We start from the raw sequence: 7,232 nt of genomic DNA, 5'->3' as shown, positions 1-7,232 counted from the left end.
CAAATGAGAAGTCAGTTATCCTTATGGGCGTGGAGGGGGAGAATTGTTAGTCTCCAACTCATAAGAAGACCATCCTCCATGTGAAAGCATAGCTTGTCAAGGAATACGGCTTTTCAGTTGGCAAGCCGCAAAGGTGGATGGATTTGCAACGACCACTGAAAGGAGAAGAACAAGCTGGCTCTCCTCACCTACCATCTATGTGTATAAATGGAGAGGCTGAGAGGAGAGAAAGTAAGCAGCAACACAGAGAGAACAAAGTGTGAGAGTGTTTGTGAGAGAGTTCTATAATCTTTCTCTGGATAATGTATCGCTCTCCGTGGACGTAGGCAATTGCCGAACCACGTAAATATTTTTGTGTTATTGTGTGGAATTGATTTCTGGTGTCCGATAGTCCTAATAGGGTAGTCATTAGCATGATTTGATTTGCTTGTATTTCCTACGCAAACAAAATTGAAACCCAAAAGAAAATTATGAGAAATCAAACTTAGATTTTGGGAAAGAGTAAAAATCTATTTTGTCATGCACACATATATGGAAGGGAGTTGGGAGTTGTTGGGAGACACACCTTTGGATTCCATGTTTGATAAGATTTTCCTAGTCTTGTCTCAACCCATAATTTTCACAAACTTTTTTTATCTTGCATAATGCGTTAACTACATCTTGAATCTGTATTCGATCCCTTGGTGATTCCATTGAACATGCAACTCCAATTCTCAAGACAGAAACCAGATTGTCTTTAAGCCAACTTCTTGGCCCGTGTTCTGAAAGAATGTAGGGATCCACAATCTCTAGCACTTGGTCGGGCAAAGCACTCTCAACCAAGATATGAAGAGGTAGATCATCCTTAAATACGTTATCAGTTGGTCTTTTACCTGTAAACATCTCCAAGAGAATAATCCCATAGCTATACACATCGGCTATTGTGGAAGCCCTGTTGCCCATGGCATACTCTGCAAATTGATTTAAGTGTTAGTACCCAACAGTTCGCAAATTAAGAGTCTGATTAATTCACATAGTTGTAATAGTAAAATAATTTTTAAAATATAAGCCAACTGTAGTTGGAAGAAACAATCTTGTTGAGGGCATAATGTTGCCTTTTCACATATGTCAATAACAATTTTTCAATTTTTTGTGTTTGTACATGTGTGAGATTGGGAACCCAGAATATGAAATCAAAACTGAATGTAATATGTTATACTGAAAAAAATAAATTGTCTTTTGATTGAATCAAACAAAATGAGTCAAGCATGGATATTTCTTTCGTAATCAAATTTGTAAGTTTCCAAAAATGATGGAGTCAGAGAGAATTTGTAATGGCTTACAAAGAGTTTCCATCATTGTCTCTGCAAATTCAATGAATGATTTGAATATTTTTTGTCAGACATTAGACGGCCTAGAAAAACTAGTGTGCTTTACTGGCAGTTGTACTTAGAAAAAAGGTTGTTCAAGTTGGATCGACTTAGTCTTGGGATATACAGGCAAATGCCAATATAACAAGGTTACAAGAAGATGAATCAACAATATTTCAATTTTTTTTTTTGAATAAAAAAACGAAAACACAATATTTCAATTTTTTCCCCTTTTTGTGAGGGAAGGGGGGTAGGTAAGACCTACAGTCCCCACCCACCCATTTTATACATGTGAGAATTTATTTTTCTAGCTTATTACCAGCATTTTGAAGATATATATACCAATGTCGACCCAACAATATATCTCTCTGACTAAACAATACACCAAGTCATCCTAATTCCCTTAGGAATTGATTGTTTGTTCCATGATTTTCATCTTTTTCCAAATATTCCATATAACTTATATGAATCTAACCAGTAAAAATAATTCTTTATTACATCGTTTCTAGAATTCAGACAATCTTAGTAAGCTTTTGGAATATGTTACAACTAATAAATGCTATAAGATATAAATGTTGGATTCTTCACATTGGCAAAAGCGGTGGGTCTCGATGTGCTTAAAATTACACACTAGAATCCTAACTAGATAAATAAATAAATAGGAAAATAAGTCTGGTTTATGGACAAGTTCAGTTTGGCTAATGACATCAAGCACAATTAAATTTCCATGAGATCAAAATGGCAGCATTTAGATTGAACTCAAAGTTGATTTGGTCATAATCCAAGGCATTTTGATGGTAACTACTAACTAACAAAAATACAGTTCAAAAGCAATTCTAGTTCGACAATCCATTCAAGCCAGACAAGAACACACCCAAGAATGGCTATAATGACAAAGCTATACAACATATCAGGGGGCACTCATTGGCATGTGTGTCAAAGAGCTCTTAAAATAGGATATCAAAAGAAATGTACGTCTTTATAGTAAGCGTATGTAGGAAGGGTAATGTTAATTTCTTCTCGTGCGTTTATGGTTGCATGATTATAGGGATTATAAAGAACCCATACCTGGAGCAACATAGCCTATAGTTCCCCTTACTGTAGTTGAATTGCTCTGATGTTGTACCACCTCATCTGAAATAGTGGAGATAATTTTGGCTAACCCAAAGTCTCCAACATGAGCGATCATCTCATCATCCAAAAGAACATTACTTGGCTTTAGATCACCATGAATAATTGTTGAGTCACAATGACAGTGAAGATACTCAATTGCAGAAGCAACATCTATGGCAATGTTTAGCCTTTGAATCAACTTTAGATTTCTGGATTCTTCTTCTTGTCTATTATTTTCGATTCCATCATGATGCAACCATTTCTCTAAGCTTTCATTGGCCATAAACTCATATACCAAAGCCTTAAATTCATTACCTTGGAAATCTACACTAGAACAAGCGCTCAAAATTTTCAAGAGATTTCTATGTCTTGTGATTCTTAGTACTTTGCATTCTGACATAAAACTTTTAGAAGCTCCTCTGAGTTGGAGATTGAGTACTTTTATTGCCACTATTGTCTGAACTTGATCAAGAATTCCTTTATAAACAGAACCATAGTTCCCAACACCAATTAGCTTGTCCTTTGAGAATCCATCAGTAGCTTTCAAAAGTTTTGCATAAGAAACCCGTAACAGATGGTGCTTGAGTGATGGCACCGAAAAGGCCTTCTTTCTTGAAACACGTTGCCAATGAAGGAACATGAATAAGCAAACCAACAAAATTGAACATAACATAAGAACAACCACAACAGTGAGTATCACTTTCATCTTGTGAGAGAGCTTATTCTTGTTGGACTTTGAGGATGGGCAGAGAGGAAGACGAAGTATGGAATGCCTCCACATAGATCATTATTACCAACCACCAAAATAGCACTTTCATTTTGAAAAATTCCTTCCATTGGAACTCGCCCATGTAGCTTGTTAAAAGATCACTTAGATAACTTGGGATCAACCCCGATAAATTGTTGCGTGAAAGGTCCAACTCTTGTAAACCCCTTAACTCTCTCAAACTTTGAGGTATCTTGCCTTCAAATGAATTACCTTCCAAATGTAGCCATTCCAAACTCAAACAATTGCCTAGAGAGTTCGGAATAGATCCTAATAATCTATTATTGGACACATCTAATGTTGCAAGATTTTTCAAAGACCCAACTTCTAATGGAAGAGAACCAATCAACGCATTGTAAGATAAGTCGAAGGAAATTGAAATGGAAGAGAGACCCATAATTGCAAGGGGTATTGAGCCATGGAAATTATTATGAGCAAGATTTAAATTCAACAAGCTCTTACAATTGCCGAGACTCGAAGGTTTGCTTCCATGGATTTTGTTTTGCACCAAGTAGAGATCATTTAGCAAAGTTAAGTTACCTATTGAAGATGGTAGTTGTGTGAAATAGTTTACGCCTAAGTAAAGTCCATGCAAATTATGAAGTTTCCCAATGGTGGTAGGAATAGGGCCACTAAGATAATTCATTGCCATATCAATGTTACCGAGATTGAGGAGGTTTCCAATACCTGATGGTAGGCTTCCATATATTTCATTGTCCTCCATTCTAATTATGCTAACCTCGGAAGAGAGATTAGCTATGGACTCGGGCACCGGACCTCTGAGAAAATTGCCGCGAACGCTAAACCCTTGTAAAGTCGTGCAATTCATTAGTGATGAAATAAAACTGAGGTCATCCTGCAACAAATTTCCACCAACGCCAAACCTTCGTAGACTTAAAAGTCTTTCCAGATCTCTTGGCATTGGCCCCACAAAGTTGTTATAATCAAAGCCTATTTGTTGAAGTTTGGAAGCATTTGACAATGAAATAGGAAGTGGTCCTGTGAACTTATTTTCAGCAAGAAAAAGAAGCTTGAGATTGGGTAGGGTTAAGCCTATATCAGGAGGTATGCTTCCACGAAGTTGGTTATAAAAAATTTCAAACGAAGACAGAGTGGAGATGTTGTAAATGCTTGAAGGAACCTCGCCAGCTATATTGTTTTCAGAGATAGAAAACAATATCAAGCCTTGAAGTTGGGCAATTTCCTTTGGAATCTCTCCATGCAAAGTACATCATCCTAAGGAAAGTTGGGTAAGAGAGGAAAGATTGCCAAGAAAATGAGGGATGGTTCCTGAAATCTTGTTAATACTTAAGCCTAAAAGTGTAAGCTTCCACAAAGATCCTAACTCGGCCGGGATGTTTCCCGTTAGGTTGTTGTCGATCAAGTTAAGGATTTCAAGATTTGAGCACTGGGAAAAGTTGGTGGGTACTTCACCATGAAATGAATTGTTGCTGAGTGAAATGTTTCGAAGTCGAAACAAGCGACCAATCTCTTGTGGGATTGGGCCATGGAAGCTATTGTTTTGAAAAATGAGGTTTTTGAGGAAGGAGAGGTTTCCAATATGAGGTGAGAGTGATCCCACCAAGCCTTGCGACCTTAGTCCCAACTTCACGACTCTATTGGGATGTCAATGACTACACAAGATGCCATTCCAATCGCAGTAGTGCACTGAATCATTCCAGGTTCTCAATGCCCCAAATGGGTCTTGATCAATGGCACATTACAACAAAAACACATTTTAGTGACACCATACTAGTGACATGTTCTTAAAAAATGTCACAAAAAGAATATTTGGTGGCATTTTTTAGAAAAATGTCATAGAGCCATAAACATACAAGGCTCTAGTGGCATTTCAATTAAAAAAAGTGTCACTTCACTACAACAAAAATGTCACTACAACAAATTTACACTTTAGTGACACTACACTAGTGGTATGTTTTTAGAAAATGCCACAAAAATAAAAATTGGCATTAAATGTTTTAGAAAAATGTCACAGAACCACAAACATATAAGGCTCTAGTGGCATTTCAATAAAGAAATGTCACATCAATTTTATGGTATTTTATAAAATAATGACACAAAAAATTATGTTCGTGACATTTACCAACCGATGCCACTAAGCTTTAGTAGCAATGGCATTTTTTTTAAAATGTCAGGACACTAGGTAGGTGCAAATTACTTTTTATGGCACTTAGGTAAAAAGTGTCATAAACAAATATTTTATAGCATTTTGAAAAATGCCACTAAGCCAAAAACTTTCCAAGCTTATAATGGTATTTTTGAAAAAACAAAAAATGCCAATATATTTTCTAAATTTTAAAATGCAGTAAATGATTAAAAATAAATAAATTAAACTCAATATACACTACAGGAAAAAGCACATTCAGCGACTAAATTTCTGGACCAAAAAAATTTGGTCGCTGAAAGCTACTTTCAGCGACCAAAACAACATTAGTAGCCAAAAGTAAAGCTTTTTGGCGACCAAAGAATTTTAGAAGCCAAAAGTCTACAATTGGCGACAAAAAATAAGTTTGGTCATTGATTATATGGGTTTTACCGACTAAAAATATTTTAGTAGCCAAAATAAAGCTTTTTGGTGACTAAAAAAATTTTAGTAGCTAAAAGTCTACAATTGGCGACTAAAAAATAAGTTTAGTCACCAAAAGTGGTCATTTTTAGCGCGGGAGAACTAAAATCCTAAGGCGGGAATTAAATTTTTTGGCGACCAAAATTTTGGTAGCTGAAAGTGCATCTTCGGCGACTAAATCCGATTTTGGTCGACAAAAGTTAAGTTTTTTAGCAACTAAAAAACAATTAGTAGCCAACAGTATAGAATTGGCGACTAAAAAATATTTTTAGTCGCCAAAAGTGGTCTTTTTTATTTTGCTAGTAAATAGTTTATTTTACATAAATTATGTTCAATAAAATAATTATGTTTATACATATACTTTTATATTAATATGGATGTATGTACTATATAAATAATATATGTTGCATATATAATCATGTGATGCTATAGAGGTGTAGTAGGAAGAGTATGGTGTATAAGGTTTATGGTGCGGGAGGTTGGTGGTTCGAGTCTCCGCAAGAGCGGATCAAATTGTTCTACAACGAATTATCGTCACGAATGGCACTTGATAGTGTCACGAATAGTGCCTACCATGACATTAAAGTGTCACTGAAAGGTTGATAGTGTCACTAACTCTTTTTTTAATGGCGCTTGATAGTGCCACAAATAATATCTACCATGACATCAAAATGTCAATGAAAGTTTTTAGCCATGATGGTGTAGTGACACTTGCAAGTATCTACCATGGCACGGATACAAATGGCACTTGTTCAAAATGTCACAAGACTAAAAAATGTCATTAAACCAATAGTTTTGTTGCACTTTCAAATGTCACTACACTAAGAAAATGTTGTAGTGGCAGCCTTGAAAGCAATCAAAGCTGATTTGTCTGTCTCATTTTGGAAGCAAGTGGCAGGGGTGTTGCCAAAGCAACACCACCACGCAATGGAGGGGAAGAAAATAATAAGCCAATTTGCCATGATTTTCTGATGAATCCAACACCATGAAATGGTGTATATATATGATACTGAATTTATTGTTGTATGTTTGAAAGCAAAGAAAAGTTGGTACTTCTTATTCTGTTAGAGAAAGAGCCACTGAAACACCTCCCCTAACGTAACAAAGTTTGTTGGTCGGATTGGATGGGTTATTAGTACGATAAGATTGAATGAGGGGATTATTAGTGCCATTAAAATATAAAAATAAATTGTATTTGTTTGTATAGGAGTATGGTAATATTAGTTGGTTGCCATTTAATCTATAAATTTATGTAAAATCCTTAATATATAAAAATTAATTTTATTATTTTTGTAAAGTGGAGATATAATGATATTTTTACGTCCAATCTCAATCTCAAGGGATTGGATTGTGAAACACAACCCCTCATGAAATTGCTAATACCCCTTAGAGGAGATTTGTAGTCCTATGATATTAT

The 7,232-nt window shown here is 35.6% G+C and overlaps 1 pseudogene; it reads right to left on the bottom strand.

The window, feature by feature from the left end:
- Positions 1 to 2,400: 2,400 nt before the first annotated feature.
- LOC114307466 (putative LRR receptor-like serine/threonine-protein kinase At3g47570 pseudogene) lies at positions 2,401 to 3,168 on the bottom strand (annotated as a pseudogene).
- Between the last annotated feature and the right edge of the window lie 4,064 nt (positions 3,169 to 7,232).

Source organism: Camellia sinensis, chromosome 9 (assembly GCF_055761805.1).
Source record: "Camellia sinensis isolate YWXY chromosome 9, ASM5576180v1, whole genome shotgun sequence".
Taxonomy (NCBI): domain Eukaryota; kingdom Viridiplantae; phylum Streptophyta; class Magnoliopsida; order Ericales; family Theaceae; genus Camellia; species Camellia sinensis.
The sequence above is the reverse complement of the archived record's forward strand: the minus strand, read 5'-3'. Positions and strand labels throughout refer to the sequence as shown.